Below are 19,453 nucleotides of genomic sequence, written 5' to 3'. Positions count from 1 at the left end.
AAATACGGTGGTGATTGGGAACTTACTAGTTACAGAAGCCCCAGCAAGGTTCTCCCTAGTATTCACCACTGGCAGGGAGGACATCAAGGGGGATCAGGGTCAACAAAGTTGCGCCCCAATTCCTACGAAAAGAATAAAACAACAATGACAAGGAAAATTAAGCAAAAATAGATAAAGCAAAAGAAATACAGAAAGTACCCGCACGAAGAGAAAACGACTTACCTCCTCATCGGTCAACTCAAGGGCAGGGGACCATGCGTGAAGGATCCTCAGCCCCAGAGTACTCGAAGCTAAGGTTCTCTCAGCTCCTTCAGAGGCTGAACACGGTGACGAAAGAAAGCTCGAAGACAATACCAAAGCCGGTCAAACCCTACTGTTTCAGAGTACTTATCCTATCGAGAAATGGCTTGGATCGCCTGAACCTCAAGCCGGCATCAGGGAGTTCTTTTCTATGGCAGAACCTCCTAAATTATAGGACCCACATGCACTTGTCACTATCCAATGACCTTTGACAACTATCCATATGTTCCTAGGTAACTTAAGAAGTCTGTCGGGTGTCCTCTGAGGAACCCCTGAATCATCCACGATTTCCGAGCAGGATCACATTACAGAGTCATTGCAGTATTATAACATTTATTCAAATATATACATCAGAGTAAAATAGCAGGAAGTCTTACGATAACTTAATTTACAAACCAGTTGTTTCAAACTTTACAAACTAAGTTCGATAATTATTACAAACCATTGTAGTAGTGGAGTGGCATAATTAACATAAACATAACACACAAAATAAGCATCCTACCTAAGGATCACACATTCACTTATCATCATCAACACGAACAATAGTCATGCAGCAAGGTCCAAAATAGACCTGCTCATGAGGCTCACCTGCAACAAGGGTCAACGAACCCGGAGTACAAAAGTACTCAACAAGACTGAACCGAAATAAAACTGAGAAGACTCAGGAATGCAGGCTCAGGGATTCAGGGTTTGGCTTTAGCAATAATCAAAGTTCTTTTATGTAAAAGCTCTTTAAAAAATTTCAGTATTTCAATATTTAAACTTCATAAGAACAATATATGAATCTGCCATGATCCGTAATGAGATCATGAACTTCATATCAAACTCTTCTCAAACCTTTCTCAAGTTTTAGTTATTAAACTACGATAATGAACAGTGAGTTGAGTCTCCATAACCGAGGAGCAACGATGATTCGAAACGATTATAAACCTAGCTGGGGATTCTAGACCACACGACATATGCAGGTCCCCAACTTACATATATCAACCTACCCTCGGATCTTCTAAAACAAGAACGGATCCGCGCCATCCGAGAATACAGTACTCCACCAATCGGGCCCATTGCCACGTGGGTACATGCTATTCCCGCCATCTCTCTACTCCCAGTGCACGATTAGCCATTCTCATAATAGAATTGCTAAGTTAAGGCTTACCAGAGTATGTGGTTAGTACTACAAAGTCTCATCTCATGCAATTCAACAACGGACGGACCTTAATCGACACAGGCGGAAAGAAGCCGCTCACAAGACCTCCATGTCTTGTGGCTCTCACACACCAAATCCGCTCGATCTAGATTTATTACTTCTATGCTCATATCCCATGATAACCTAAGTAACCAAAGATCCATTTAAAATTATCAGGTGACAGGTAATCACCCGACTAAGCATGACTAAGCATAACTAAACATTTACGAATAAAACAGGTAATCAAGGTAGATATGAAAAACTAAGGTTGGTAATGCACCAATTAGGTTTCCACTTGACTCCTAACCACTTAATGCAGTATAGAAAAGCAAAAGCTGATAAAATTTGTAAAACACAAGGTAGGGTTAAATGTATCCTGGGGCTTGCCTTCGTTGACGGAAAAGTTAGGTTCCTACGACTGTTCCTACAAGTATCTAATCCTGACCTCAACAGACGGAGTAGCCTCCTCCTGCAACTTGATTAACTACCATGTGTTCACCTTCGTTCACTATACATAGTAACAATGCTATGTTTAACATGATGCGGAATACGAAACATGATAGCTCGATGATGGATGCAAAATTAACTAATTCAGATACAACTTTTCTTCGCGGTACAGTTGCAAGTCAAACTAACTAAATCTTTTTCATAACACATACATCACTTGCCAAGGATCATTATCAACTAATGACCCTAAGGTCATCACTCAATCCAAAATTTCAAACAAAACCTAAATTATTAAAGGTTACTATTTGCTTTTATGAATTAATTATTTTTATTCAAAATTATGAAATAAATCAACTAATTCTAATTAAGCTTAAAATTTTAGTAAAGATTCATCACTTGATAAGTAAGTGGCAAAACAAATTTTATAATTTTTGGATAATTAATTGAGCCTAGAAAAATCATGGAAATCCATTTATTAATTAATTGAGCAATTTTCATCATATTTAAAAATTACTGTAATTCAATATTTCATATTTTTCCTAAATAATATTCATCACAGAGAGGCCACACAAAAATTTTCATAATTTTTGGAGTTCTAAATAAATATACACAAAAATAGACAAAAACAGACACTATTCATTCAATTCTGAAAAAGGAAAAAATCATTTTCAAACTACACAGTCGCTGACATACGGGTCCCACCTGTCATCCCTAACCTCTAGCTCTGACCACGACGGCGACAACGCTGACCGGCAAAAACTCGCCGACGGTGAGACCAACAGCGATGGCCAAAGTACCAAAACATTCACAAAGACTAGGCGCACCGATTTGTGGCACTACAAAGACTAATTACGACACGATACAAGGCTGACACCGGCCATGGCGGATGCGGTGGCACGACGATGCTACACCGGCGAAACAAGGCCAGTAACGATGAAACAAAGAGTCCAGGAATCATCAGTAGCTCACCCCGAACTCGTTGGAGTCAAAGACCGAGCTAAAGGAGCAACAGCAAGGTGGTTCCACAGTCCGAGCAAACATGGCGGAGCAAACTTCGTCGGTGATGGTGTTTTGGCGACTACAGTGGACAAAACGATCAAGAAACAATGGATTAAGCACCATAGCATCGAGATGAAGCTGTAGGTACACTGATCAAGGACAACGGCTCACTGGAGGATGCTGGCCGCGATGGCGCAGCCACAACGGAGAGGCTGCTGGCCGCGAGGAAGAAGAGTTCACACCGAGGGTTCCTGGCGAAATCAGATGACCCAAGCTAGCTGGATGGATGCGCAAGGAGTAGGCAAAACTACTAGGCGCTTTGCTGTGATGGAGGAGGCACTGGTTCGACGATGAGGGCTCGTCGGAGATGAGCAAGGCGATGGGAAAAACAGAGCAGAGAAAGGAAAGTCGACGACGACGTCGGAGCTTTTATAGCGTGGCCAAGCGAGCGAGGAGACGACACGCAGTGACCTTCACCGCGCTAGCGTGAAGCCAAGGGTGGCCACAGACGCGTCTGGAAGACCGGAGAAACAACGCCGGCGGTGGGGCGGTGGTCGTGGTACTGTTCCTCATATTTACAGAATTGCCATCCATTTTAAAATTCAAATTACTCCCAAATTTTCTAAAGAAGTTGAAAATCTCCAAAAATAAAAGTTGCTCAACATTTCAAGTTCTACAATTTTGCTTAAATAAACATTTTTAAATTCTACCTCCATTTTGAAATTTGAATTTGGGGTGCATTTGAGCATTTGAATCATTTCAAAATTACTCTAAATTTTATATGTAAACTTTAAAAACTTTGAATACCAAAGTTGACCTTATAAAATAATCTTCAACTTTGCTTTTTGTCACACCCCCAAATTCCAAATGGATTTTGAAATAGACAGAAGGGGCAAAAAGGGATTGTTATAATTTGAATTTGAATTCAAATTTAATTTGTTTACCTTTTTACTTAACTATGATTTTTGACCATTTACATGGCCCATTAGGGTTATTTGAGTCAATTGACACATGGTCTCACATGATCACATGAAATTTGACCCTTGTGGTCATGATCTTTATTTAGAGTTTTGGATCACATTACATCACATAAAATAACAACTTATGAAATAAAGCTTATTTAGTGAATGCATTCAAAATTTTCTACTTTATGAATGCTTTGCAATGCATATGATGACATGTCAAGTTTTAGTTCTAGGTCAAAACACCAGAGGTGTTACAACCCTTCCCCCTTAAAGAAATCTCGTCCCAAGATTCAAAGCCATAGGGTAAAGTAATGGAAAAGGAAATGTGTCGCTGAGAACACATATAAAATCTGTCCATAAAACAGCTAAGGTCTCTTTACAAACACAACTTGCAATAACCGAGTTCAACTAACATTACTCTATATTGACGCAAGAAACTCTAGAAACTTTTCTAGCAAGTAATCTTCAGATTCCCAAGTAGCTTCTTCTTCGGAATGTTGATTCCATTGTATCTTGTAAAACTTGATTGTCCTTCTTCGTGTGACACGATCTTTCTAATCCAGAACTCGGATAGGATATTCAGAATAAGTCAAATCAGGTTCAAGTTCCACTCCTTCAACCTCAACATTCTGCTCAGGCACTCGGAGACACTTCTTCAATTGAGAAACATGGAACACATCATGTACAACTGAAAGATGTTTGGGTAGCTTCAAGCGATATGCCACTTTTCCATACCTCTCTAAAATTTGAAATGGTCCTAATATATCGAGGTGCCAACTTGCCTTTTACACCAAAATGGGTAACTCCCTTCATTGGTGATACCTTTAGATATACAAAATCTCCCTTGTTAAACACCAATGGTCTACGTCGTTTATCTGCGTAACTCTTTTGTCGGGACTAAGCTATCTTCAAATTACTTTGTATTTGCCTAACCTTGTCTTCTGTTTCTTTCACAAGGTCAACTCCAAAGAATCGTCTTTCCCCGGGTTCAGACCAACTTAGTGATGTTCTACATCTACGACCATAGAGTGCTTCAAATGGAGCCATTCTAATGCTCTCCTGATAACTATTATTGTATGAGAACTCAGCCAAAGGCAGACATTCGTCCCACTTCTTGGAATAGTTAAGGACACAACATCTTAACATATCTTCAAGTACTTGATTGACTCTTTTAGTCTGACCATCTGTTTGTGGATGATAAGCTATACTATATAGTAGTTTGGTACCTAACGAAGTATGCAAATGTTTCCAAAAGCTGAAAACAAACTGTGTACCCTCGATCTAACACTATGTTCTTTGGTACTCCATGTAGACTCATGATTCTTGCTAGATACATCTTGGCATACTAGATAGTAGGATATATACTCTTGACTGGAAGAAAATGTGCTAACTTAGTTAGTCGATCTACAATAACCCATATTGAGTCAAATCCCTTTGATGTCTTGGGTAGACCAACAATAAAGTCCATACTTATGTCCTCTCACTTCCAAGCTGGAATAGGTAATGGCTGTAACTCTCCAGCAGATCTCAAATATATAGCTTTCACCTTTTGACAAGTATCACACTTGGCTATATACCGGGCAATTTCTATCTTCATTTTGATCCACCAAAACCTTTGTTTCAAGTCATGGTACATCTTATTACTTCTCGGATGAATAGATAATCTGGTAGTATGTGCCTCTTCAAGAATTGACTAACGCAACTCGGGAACTTTTGGCACCACTAAGCGATTCTTGAACCATAACACACCTTCATCATCTATGCTGAAGCATTCCGCCTTTCCATTCCTAACTCTTTCCTTGATATGGGCTATACCCTTGTTTTCTTTCTGAGCAGTAATGATCTGATCTCGAATAGTGGCTTCAACAGTTATATTGGTTAAACTTCCTTGTTGAATTACCTCTATACCCAACTTTTCCATCTCTTGGCATAAAGTCAAACCCATTGTTCTTAATGTTAGACAATTACAATGACTCTTTCGACTAAGGGCATCTGCAACTACATTTGCTTTGCTAGGATGGTAATGTACTTCCAAGTCATAATCCTTAATCAATTCTAACCATCTTCTTTGTCGCATGTTCAAATCTAATTGAGTAAAGATATACTTTAAACTCTTGTGATCTGTGTAAATATGGCACATATTACCAAGCAGGTAATGTCGCCAAATCTTCAGAGCATGGACCACTAGCTGCTAACTCTAGATCATGAGTGGGATAGTGCTCTTCATGTTGCTTGAGTTGTCTAGAAGCATAGGCAATAACTCGGTCTTCTTGCATCAACACACATCCAATACCAATACCTAAAGCATCACAATAAACATCAAACGACTTCTCAATATCAAGTTGGGCTAATATTGGTGCAGTGGTCAATAGTCTCTTCAAGGTCTAGAAAGCCTCTTCATAATCAGATGACTAGACAAACTTGACTTGGTTCTTCAATAATTTAGTTATAGACTTTGATACTTTAGAGAAATCTAGAATAAACCGACGGTAATACCCCGCTAATCCCAGAAAACTCTGAACTTGATGAACTGTGGTTGGCGGTTTCTAATCAAGCACATCCTTCACTTTGCTTGGATCAACAACAACTCCTTCAGCTAATAAGACATGTCCAAGAAACTGTACTTCCTTAAGCCAGAAGTCACACTTACTAAACTTGGCATATAGTAATGTTCTCTTAAGTGGGCCAGGACAATTCTGAGATGTTCTGCGTGTTCCTTCTTGTTCTTGGAATAAACTAGGATGTCATCAATAAACACCACCACAAACTTGTCTAGCTTAGGCATGAACACTGAATTCATTAGATACATGAAATGAGCTGGGACATTTATCAAACCAAAAGACATTACCAAGTATTCATATAATCCATATCTCATGGTAAATGTTATTTTGGGAATATCTTCAGGCTTAATCTTAATTTGGTGATAGCCTGACCTAAAATCAATCTTGGAGAAAACTTTGGCTCTAGCCAGTTGATCAAAAAGCAAGTCTATTCGAGGTAAGGGATACTTATTCTTAATGGTCATTTCATTCAACGGGCGATAGTCAACACATAACCTTAGGGTCTCATCTTTCTTCTTCACAAAAATTGCAGGGCATCCCCAAGGTGATGAACTAGGTTGAATAAATCCTTTCTCAATCAACTCTTGCAGCTGAGTCTTCAACTCGGCTAATTCCTTTGGAGGCATCCTATAAGCTCTTCGAGAGATTAGAGCTGTTCTAGGCTTTAACTCTATGTTAAACTAAACATCCCTATCTGGTGGTAGACCGGATAAATCCTTAGGAAAAACATCAAGGAATTCACAAACTATCGGGATATCCCTAATCTCCTTCACAAAAGTTGCATAAACTCTTTCCACTAATCTCCTTAAGGTTGGAAGTTGGATAAGAAGCTGAGAACTACTATCAGGCAAACTCACCCTTAATGTCCTATTCAAAGCATATATAACAGCCTTATGCTGATACATCTAATTCATTCCCAAGATCACATCTATATCTTGATCCTTGAGAATAATCATGGTAGTGGGAAAAATATGCCCACCCTAGGTTTATGGGTACCTAGTATACCATTTCCTTAGTACATAGACTGTCCCCCAGGGCGACTGTATAAAGAAACTTTCATTTGTTTCCCCAATTGGAATTGCATGCTTTACGATAAAGGTTCTATTGATGAATGAATGAGATGCACCAGAATCAAAAATCATAACAGCAGGGTGATCGGTGATAGGAAACATACCCATCATCACTGGCTCCCCTTCTGGAATTTCTCTAGCTTGAATATGGAACACCTGTCCTATCTTTCGCTCATCTTTGCCCTTCTGAGCATTCTAATTGTGGCTCATATTCTATGCTTGACCCTGTTGTTGATTGGTAGGGGCCTTCTGGTAATTTTGATTAGCCTACCAGGGATACGGACATTCCCTGGAAGAAATGACTGGATCCTTCCATAATTGTAACATGGATAATTATGATCCCTAGGACGTTGGAGCATTGACACCTAGAAGCATTAGTCTAGCTGTGCACTCGGGTAAGTTATAGCAGGACGGATATTTGACTATTGCCCGGCTTGGAATTGCTGGCTGGACGATAAGGAGGACGATAATGATTGACTGGATGATAGACTATCTTTTGCCTCTTTTGATTTCCACCAAAAGATCCAGACTGACGCACTCTTCTTTTTCTTGTTCTCCTTATGCTGCCGATACTTTTCCTCATAAGCAATCGCAATATTCACTGCCTCATGATAAGTAACATTGGCACATGCAGTCATCATTGTCTATAATTTGGTATTCAATCCTCTCATGAACCATTTCTTTTTCTTGGCATCTGTATTGACATGTTCAGTTGCATACTGTGATAGATGATTGAATCTACCCACATATTGCATAACCGTTTGATCCCCTTGCTTCAAAGCAAGGAACTCATCCAACTTCATGGCCATCACCCCTTCTAGAATATAATGAGCTCTGAAGGTAGTATAGAACTCAGCCCAAGTTATTAGAATGCCTAGCTAGGCTGCATAGCTACTAGATTTGCCCACCAGGCATCTGCTGCACCTCTAAGTTGTTGGGCAGCAAACACAGGTTTCTGCATCTCCGTGCATGGAATAAGATCAAATTTCTGCTCTATGGTCCTAAGCCAATCATCAGCCTCTAGTGGTTCATCTGCCTTAGTGAACACTGGGGGTCTTGTATCGGTAAAATCAACATACAGTAGCCTCCTGCCTATTATGATTATGGCCACGGTTTCCTTGCCCCATATTTTGATTATGCACCATATTCTGATTACTCTGAGCTATCTCTTGAAGCAATCGAGCATTTTCAACCAGTCACATGGACCAGTGCTGCTATAGCATCAGCTAAAGTTGGTGGAATTGGTGGTGGATCAGGAATGCCACCCTCTTCATGCTGAAGAGCCTAGGAATATCCGAAGCACGAGTATAAGGCATCTGTTCATAACAAACCAAACTTTACTCACAAAGCTTTTATTAAAGATAAACGAGCGTACTACAATACATTACACTGGTTTACTTATTTAAGTACAAGTCCACACCTACATAAGACTACTTAACTTAACTAGATCTCCTATTTAACAACTCTACTCTTCTCCTCGACCACAGTCAATCCTCGTGATCACTATCCATTCCGGAAACATTTCCGCCTTCGTTATCACTTTCATCAACCATCACTAATTCTTCTAGATCTTCTTCTTCTTCTTCCTCTTCAAGTTCATCATCATCAGCAATGATGACACCAGGATCCATTGCATCAGCTTGAGGTTCATGATTTGGGTCTAGGAGGTTGCTCAGCCTATGGACTTCTTCATGTAAAGTAGTATTATGTTCTTCTAAATCTTCTACATAAAATTCTAGCTCATGCGTTCTAGCTCTAGCTATATCTTCCCTATGCCAAGCCTCATTTCTTCCCTCCACCGTACGAACTAACATATGTTCGTAGTTCTTCTGAGCGGTGGTGCTACACTTCAATTGATCCTTTAACTTGCCCACCCGAATGGCATCCAAGGCTCTATCCCTAGTAACCTGTGCTAACTCTAGTTGAAAGCCTTTATATCTCTGCCTGAGGATCAGGCCTAGAGCTGCTACTGCCAGCACCATCATTTCTAGGGGCAAGTTGGTGACGAGGAACTCCTTTAGGTCCAGCGGACTTACGGGGCGTTACCTTGGTGCGAGCCATACTATAGGAAGCAAGATTAATCCAATTAAGACAATCTGACCAAAATCTAAAGAGCAGCCAGGATGGATTACATAACTCAACCCAAACTCACTACCCAACCCAGACGCAGGGCAAAGGAAGTAACAAATGAATTAATCATGATGCATGAATCGTTCTTACGAACAAAAACATCCAAGCTTATAAGGCACATAACCACAGTTATTTTTATATAGGGCATAATAAGATTACTACTCCACCACACAATTTTTTTAATCAATTAAGGAATGGTGAGAATGAAATAAGATAAGCCAGAAGCAATTTGGACCAAATTAACAAGTTATATCTATTTGTCCCAAATCATTTGAAGTTTTTGTAAAATAATACAACAAAGACTTTGTAACAATCACTCTGATACTATTCTATGGCAGAACCTCCTAAATTATAGGACCCACATGCACTTGTCATTGTCCAACGACCTTTGACAACTATGCATATGTTCCTGGTAACTTAAGAAGTTTGTCGGGTGTCCTCGAGGAACCCCGAATCATCCACGATTTCCAAGAAGGATCACATTACAGAGTCATTGCAGTATTATAACATTTATTCAAATATATGCATCAGAGTAAAATAACAAAAGTCTTATGATAACTTAATTTACAAACCAGTTAGTTTCAAACCTTACAAACTAAGTTCGATAATTATTACAAACCATAGTAGTAGTGGAGTGGCATAATTAACATAAACATAACACATAAAATAAGCATCCTGCCCAAGGATCACACATTCACTTATCATCATCGACAGGAACAATAGTCATGTAGTAAGGTCCAAAACAGACCTACTCATGAGGCTCACCTGCAACAAGGGTCAATGAACCCTGAGTACAAAAGTACTCAACAAGACTTAATCAAAATAAAACTAAGAAGACTTAGGAATGTAGGCTTAGGGATTCAAGGTTTGGCTTTAGCAGTAATCAAAGTTCTTTTGCGTAAGAGCTCTTTACAAAATTTTAGTATTTCAATATTTCAAACTTCATAAGAACAATATATGAATCTGCCATGATCCGTAATGAGATCATGAACTTCATATCAATCCTTTCTCAAGTTTCAGTTATTAAACTACGATGATGAACAGTGAGTTGAGTCTCCATAACCGAGGAGCAATGATAATTCGAATCGATTATAAACCTAGCTGGGGATTCCAGACCACACGATATATGCAGGTCCCTGACTTACATATATCAACCTACCCTCAGATCTTCTAAAACAAGAATGGGTCTGCGCCACCCAAGAATATAGTACTCCATCAATCTGGCCCATTGCCACGTGGGTACATGCTATTCCCGCCATCTCTCCACTCCCAGTGCGCGATTAGCCATTCTCATAATAGAATCACCAAGTTAAGGTTTACCGGAGTATGTGGTTAGTACTACAAAGTCTCATCTCATGCAATTCAACAATGGACAGACCTTAATCAACACAGGCGGAAAGAAGCCACTCATAAGACCTCCATGTCTTGTGGCTCTTACACGCCGAGTCCGCCCGGTCTAGATTTATTACTTCCATGCTCATATCCCATGATAACCTAAATAACCAAAGATCCATTTAAAATTCTTAGGTGACAGGTAATCACCCGACTAAGCATAACTAAACATTTACGAATAAAACAGGTAATCAAGGTAGATATGGAAAAACAAGGTTGGTAATGCACCAATTAGGTTTCCACTTTAACTCCTAACCACTTAATGCAGTATAGAAAAGCAAAAGTGATAAAATTTGTAAAACACAAGGTAGGGTTAAATGTATCCGGGGCTTGCCTTCGTTGACTGGAAAAGTTAGGTTCCTGCGACGTTCCACAAGTATCTGATCCGACCTCAACAGACGGAGTAACCTCCTCCTATAACTTGATTAACTACCACGTGTTCACCTTCATTCACTACACATAGTAACAATGCTATGTTTAACATGATGCGGAATACGAAACATAATGCTCGATGATGGATGCAAAATTAACAATTCGGATACAACTTTTCTTCGCGGTACACTTGCAAGTCAAACTAACTAAATCTTTTTCATAACACATACATCACTTGCCAAGGATCATTATCAACTAATGACCTAAGGTCATCACTCAATCTAAAATTTCAAACAAAACCTAAATTATTAAAGGTTACTATTTGCTTTTATGAATTAATTATTTTTAATTCAAAATTATGAAATAAATCAACTTATTCTAATTAAGCTCAAAATTTTAGAAAAGATTCATCACATGATAAGTAAGTGGCAAAACAAATTTCATAATTTTTGGATAATTAATTGAGCCTAGAAAAATCATAGGAAATCCATTTATTAATTAATTGAGTAATTTTCATCACATTCAAAACGTACTGTAATTCAATATTTCATATTTTTCCTAAATAATATTCATCACAGAGAGGCCACACAAAATTTTCATAATTTTTAGGAGCTCTAAATAAATCTACACGAAAATAACAAAAATAGACACTATTCATTCAATTCTGAAAAAGTAAAAAATCATTTTCAAACTGCACAGTCGCTGACATACGGGTCCCACCTAGTCATCCCTAACCTCTAGCTCTGACCACGACTGGCGACAACACTGACCGGCGAAAACTCACCGAGGGTGAGACCAACAGCGATGACCAAAGTATCAAAACAATTCACAAAGACTAGGCGCACCGATTTGTGGCACTACGAAGACTAATTACGACACGATACAAGGCTGACACCGGCCATGGCGGATGCGGTGGCACGACAACGCTACACTGGCGAAACAAGGCCAGTAACAGTGAAACAAAGAGTCCAGGAAGCATCAGTAGCTCACCCCAAACTCGTTGGAGTCAAACACCGAGCTGAAGGAGCAACAGCAAGGTGGTTCCACGGTCCGAGCAAACACGACGGAGCAAACTTCGTCGGTGACGGTGTTCCAGCGACTACAGTGGACAAAACGATCAAGAAACAATGGATTAAGCACCACAACATCGAGATGAAGCTGTAGGTACACTGATCAAGGACAACGGCTCACCGGAGGACGCTGGCCGCGACGGCGCAGCCACAACGGAGAGGCTGTCGGCCGCGAGGAAGAAGAGTTCACACCGCGGGTTCCCGATGAAATCAGACGACCCAAGTTGGTTGGATGGATGCGTAAGGAGTAGGCGAAACTACTGGGTGCTTTGCTATGACGAAGGAGGCGCTGGTTTCGACGACTGAGAGCTCGCAGGAGATGAGCAAGGCGACGGGAAAAATAGAGCAGAGAAAGGAAAGTCGATGACGGCGTCGAAGCTTTATAGCGCTGGCCAAGAGAGCGAGGAGATGACACGTAGTGACCTTCACCACGCCAGCGCGAAGCCAAGGGCAGCCACAGGCGCGCCTGGAAGACCAGGAGAAACAACGCCGGCGATGGGGCGGTGGTCGTGGTACTGTTCCTCATATTTACATAATTGCCATCCATTTTAAAATTCAAATTACTCCCAAATTTTCTAAAGAAGTTGAAAATCTCCAAAAATAAAAGTTGCTCAACATTTCAAGTTCTACAACTTTTCTTAAATGAACATTTTCAAATTCTACCTCCATTTTGAAATTTGAATTTGGGGTGCATTTAAGCATTTGAATCATTTCAAAATTACTCCAAATTTTATATGTAAACTTTAAAAACTTTGAATACCAAAGTTGACCTTATAAAATAAGCTTCAACTTTGCTTTTTGTCACACCCCCAAATTCCAAATGGATTTTGAAATAGACAGAAGGGGCAAAAAGGGATTGTTATAATTTGAATTTGAATTCAAATTTAATTTGTTTACCTTTTTACTTAACTATGATTTTTTACCATTTACATGGCCCATTAGGGTTATTTGAGTCAATTGACACATGGTCTCACATGATCACATGAAATTTGACCCTTGTGGTCATGATCTTTATTTAGAGTTTTGGATCACATTACATCACATAAAATAACAACTTATGAAATAAAGCTTATTTAGTAAATGCATTCAAAATTTTCTACTTTATGAATGCTTTGCAATGCATATGATGACATGTCAAGTTTTAGTTCTAGGTCAAAACACTAGAGGTGTTACAACCCTTCCCCCTTAAAGAAATCTCGTCCCAAGGTTCAAAGCCATAGGGTAAGTAATGGAAAAGGAAATGTGTCGCGAGAACACATATAAAATATGTCCATAAAACAGCTAAGGTCTCTTTACAAACACAACTTGCAATAACCGAGTTCAACTAACATTACTCTATATTGACGCAAGAAACTCTGGAAACTTTTCTAGCAAGTAATCTTCAGATTCCTAAGTAGCTTCTTCTTTGGAATGTTGATTCCATTGTATCTTGTAAAACTTGATTGTCCTTCTTTGTGTGACACGATCTTTCTAATCCAGAACTCAGATAGGATATTCGAAATAAGTCAAATCAGGTTCAAGTTCCACTCCTTCAACCTCAACATTCTGCTCAGGCACTCGGAGACACTTCTTCAATTGAGAAACATGGAACACATCATGTACAGCTGAAAGATGTTCGGGTAGCTTCAAGCGATATGCCACTTTTCCATACCTCTCTAAAATTTGAAATGGTCCAATATATCGAGGTGCCAACTTGCCTTTTATACCAAAACGGGTAACTCCCTTCATTGGTGATACCTTTAGATATACAAAATCTCCCTTGTTAAACACCAATGGTCTACGTCGTTTATCTGCGTAACTCTTTTGTTGGGACTGAGCTATCTTCAAATTACTTTGTATTTGCCTAACCTTGTCTTCTGTTTCTTTCACAAGGTCAACTCCAAAGAATCGTCTTTCCCCGGGTTCAGACCAACTCAGTGATGTTCTGCATCTACGACCATAGAGTGCTTCAAATGGAGCCATTCTAATGCTCTCCTGATAACTATTACATGGCCCATTAGGGTTATTTGAGTCAATTGACACATGGTCTCATATGATCACATGAAATTTGACCCTTGTGGTCATGATCTTTATTTAGAGTTTTGGATCACATTACATCACATAAAATAACAACTTATGAAATAAAGCTTATTTAGTGAATGCATTCAAAATTTTCTACTTTGTGAATGCTTTGCAATGCATATGATGACATGTCAAGTTTTAGTTCTAGGTCAAAACACCAGAGGTGTTATATTTTCCCACCGGTCGTTAACCGAGGGACGGGATCCAGAATGTACGACTAGAGAAGGAATCAAATTGGTGGCATAGAACCAATCAGCATGCCAATCCCTCATAGAATCAACCAGGTCATAGTCAAAGAACTTGCTTTTAAGACCCTGGCGAAACTGAATCCCATAGCCGCCAAGAATGTTGGTGTCTTCACGGTGGGGTTGAGGCTTCAAACGAAAGAAGTGACGGAAAAGAGAAAGAGAAGGAGAAATTCCAAGGAAAGCTTCATAGAGATGTACAAAAACAGAAAGATGGAGGACGGCATTAGGAGTTAGATGGTTCAGACTAACACCAAAATAACCAAGAAATTGATTATGGAAGGCGGAAGCAGGAAGGCAAAGACCGGCACGGATAAAAGAGACGAAAAGGATAATCTCACCAGGACCTAGAGCAGGGACCCAATGCTCGCCTGGAACTCTCCATTCAGCAATGCCTTTGCTCTAGATTAGACCATCGCTGGCAAGCTCGCGGAGCTGGTCTTCAGTTGTTGTCGGAGCCGGCCAAGCTTTCTAGGCAGCCCTCATGGCCACAAACTCCTGGTTCTCGATCACAGAAAGAGACGACTCCTCATCCACGGAGGTTGCCTGGGACTTGCTCACAGCTTTCCTCCTACCCATGTACTAACGGAGGCAAGAAGGAGCTAGGGGAAGAGAAGGTTTGGATGATGGCGCTAAGATGGCGGCGGCAATGGCGACGGTGCATTTCTAAAAGCTAGGGTTTCAAGGCAAGAGAAGGGCAGTAAAGAAAAAGAAGATGAAGGGTCTTTAAATAGATTTTACAGCGATAAAAATGGCCCACCAGGCCCATTAAAGCACCATATGAGAATGTAACGGTCCATTTACTGACACAGCTAAAATGATGGAGGGCATAAATCCACACAACGGTACAATTCAACGGGCAAATTTTAGACTTATCCATCCAGCACTACGGCGGAGTTATCAGATTACTGCAAAAAACAACCCGTCAACCATGAAGAAAAGAAGGGCTACCTCACAAGGAACATAAGAACTCAGTTCTTATGGAAAGAACTCGGGAATCTCATGAACAACCAGGACTACAGCAGAAAAATAAATGACAACTCAGAAGACAAGATTCTTTCCATTGCAAGCGACTTCAAAAATAGAAGATTACAAATCTTACAAGACCCAACGAACTCGGTACCATGAAAAGCAAAGTAGCAAAGAGGAACCCAGACACGGCTAGGCTCTAGAACGACTATGTGTCCCAAATTGCTACTCAGAAGGACAAACCGCCCTTGGCTACACTATTTTCTTCAAAGGACGGACGCAGTGCATCCAAGGCGGAAATCAGTAGCATGGCGGGACAACATGGAGCAGAGAAGGCCAGTAGGCATCTGTCTACCCAAGATCGATGTGATGCTGGATATGGTGTTGATCTGCACCAGACAGTCTCAGGACAGGCGACGAGGATCAACCCAGAACTACCAGATGAAGGAACGAAGCCCACATCACAGGACTTCCTCCAACTACCGCCACGTACATCCTGGTACATTGCTGCTGCGGGATTAGCCTACCTCTAATCCTTATCACAAGACTTCCTCCAGCTACAACAAGACACACAGGAACTACAAAACACGCCCGGGGGCTACTCTACTTCACAAACTGCCATATTCATGACTACGAAGGTTTCAACAGAATGTTCAATGGATGAAAACAAGCACTCCGGGAGGGTATTTATAGATCGAAGGAGCGGTGCACATGGACTAGGAGTACCAACGAATCAATCCTAACAAAGGACACAGTGAGAAGACAGGGCTCAATAATGGAAGACTCAGGTGAGAGGGAACAGTACTCGAAGACGAGCATATTTAGAAGAATATACCAACACAGTACAACCCGTGAACAAAAGGCATTTACACTCAACCACCACCATACAACTACATCTGACAATAGCAGACTACCAGAGAATACGCCAAGACCCTGCATCCGATTTCTTCCTGAACAAAACAACCCGGATATATGCTCGGGGGCTGCAAAAGGAAAGGCATACAATTCTTTCGAACAACTTAGATTCAAGACCCTCCAACTTTTTGTTCCAAATAGCAACAGGCTCGGGGGCTACACTCAGTGAGTGCACTTTTTCCTTCAAAAAAACGCACGTCACTTAGAACACTTCTTCAAGACAGACGACTTCAAGGCCACAAGATAAAAAGAACCCGGACATAGCTACATCCGAGCTCTTTTCGACAAAATGAACCCGAACATAGCTAAATCAGAGCTCTTTTCAACAAGGAAACCGGGTATATGCTCGGGAGTCTTTCAACGAAGAATCAGGGAGATTTCAAGAAAAGACCTTCAAGCTCCTTGTGCCAAATAGCAAGAGGCTCGGGGGCTACATCCAAATGGGGGTACTTTTTTCTTCAAAAAGGTACACACCACGCGAAGATCTCACAAAGCGCTGCACGGTTTCGCTCAAGAAAGCACTCGGACGACGCTTGTTTCTGCTCAATAAGACTTGAAGGAACCAGACGAGGCTTCCAGAACTCAACCATGAAGTGCTCGGGGGCTTGTCGGTGCGGGACCCATGGGATACCCCACAAGGAAGGGAGAAGAACTAGCCTAACTAGGATTCTTCCCCTGTAATCTTAGTAGTAGTATTATTCTATAATCCTACTAGGAACTCTCATTGTAAACCGACTAGGACTCTAGCCTCCTGACTATATAAAGGAGGGTAGGGCTCCTTGGATCGAGAGTTCAGACAATAATTATACAATACAACACTTTACAATCAATCCAACGCAAAGGCTAATGCCGACTGGACGTAGGGCTATTACTCGATCAAAGATCGAGGGCCCGAACCAGGATAAATCGATTGTCTCTTGCGTTAACCGTCGAGTTCCGCATATGCTGAAGTCCGAACATACTGCCCCGGGCACCCCCGTGGTAGGCTATCGGTGGTCAAACATCGACAGGCAGGTGGGTTCCAGCAACAACACCTGATCTACTTTTGAGACATCAAGATGAAACACTTGAAATATCCCGTCTGAAACACTTGCAAAAAGCACATAAAACACTTGAAAAAGTCATTCCAAAACATATGCAACGTTCAGATAAAATATTTACAACATATATGTGAAACATATGTAACATCCAAATAACACACTTGCAACATACGTCTAAAAAATAGATGAAATATTTACAACATATGTGTATAACCATTGCAATATGTGCAACATCCCAATCTACTTTTGCAACATCCATATGAAATAATTGCAACATACCTTTGAAATATATGAAAAGCTTGAAATATATGCTTGCAACATGTGACTTCAGCGCAACATCTCCTTACTGCTTGGGAGAATGTAGGCTCGTCGGTGTGTGGAGTTCACTAGTGTAGAGCTCGCCGGTAGCGTAGACCTTACCGCTCTGATGGAGAAGGCCACGACAAATCCGGTGGAGAAGGTTGTGGCGGGTCTCCACACTATGCGGGTGGAGCATGAGCTGTGCGCGGGTTGAGGTCCGTTGTGAGCTGTGCATGGGCAAGTTCCATCCCGACCGTCGCGAGCAGTGAGCGAGCGAGTTCTGCCCCAGCCACGGTGAGTTGGGCAGGTGGAGCGCGAGATGTGTGCATGTAGGCTCCGTCCAGGCTGCCATGACCTACACGTGGGCGAGCTCCACCCTAGCTGTGGTGAGCTAGGGAACCTCCATAATGGCCGAGATGATCATGGGCATTGGGCAGCCACGACGAGCACGAGATGAGCGTGGGCGGCCTCCACCCTGGCCAGAAGCTGTGAGCTTCGTGGGTGGAATGTGCCCTCTGCTCTGGTGATTTTTTAGAAACAACATTGATAGGCAGATAGAAGGGGATCATTTGGGCTGGTGTCGTGGCCCATCAACGAAAGTGTTCGAGTGGACAGACGCCCTATTTCAATAATTATCGTATCACAAAATATATTTTTATATTATACCTATTTTATGTTATAAATACTGATATTATTTTCTATAAATGATCGAACTTAAAATAACTTGATTTAGGATAACTCTAACACATCAGTTATCATGGGGCGTAATGTTTCGGTAAGGCTCTAGTCAAGACATTCGATTGTCCGGACGTTGCATTTGCAAGCCGCGGCACCAAACCAACAACCCAATTGGCATATCCCTTGTCCACTCGCCTCTAACCTTATCCTGCTGCTCCATTGTTCTCTAGAAGGCTCTCCACCGTAGGCGCAGTGCCATAAAATCATGCTCCACCATGATCGCGCTCCGCGGTGCAGTAACCGTGGGGTTCCTCCACTGGTCGCCGGCCTCGCCAGCGCCCCCGGAGTCCATAATCCACGATACCCCATGGCCAACCCCCCATCACTCTCCCCTAGTAGGTTCGCAGCTGCCCCCTGCCCAGTCCACACCAAGGTGAAAGTTCCTAATGGCTAGAGGGGGTGAATAGCCTATTAAAAATTCTACAACAACACTAAAACAAGTGATTAGTAAATAAGATGGCGAAGCGAATTTTACGCTAGCACTACACTTATGTTGTAAGCCACCTAACCAATTCTAATTTCTATGATCTCTAGTATACCACACAAAGGCTATGTCACTAATTTTACCACTAGTGAGCAACCTAAACAAGTAATTCAACTAATTATTTCTATGCTACACTAGAGAGCTACTCTACTTAGCTAAGCTACCTCTACACAAGATATCTCTACAAATATAAATACAAGAGAGCTAGAAGG

The sequence above is a fragment of the Miscanthus floridulus genome, chromosome 7 (genome assembly GCF_019320115.1).
Source record: "Miscanthus floridulus cultivar M001 chromosome 7, ASM1932011v1, whole genome shotgun sequence".
In the NCBI taxonomy this organism is placed as follows: Eukaryota; Viridiplantae; Streptophyta; class Magnoliopsida; order Poales; family Poaceae; genus Miscanthus; species Miscanthus floridulus.
Note: the sequence above shows the minus strand (reverse complement) of the source record.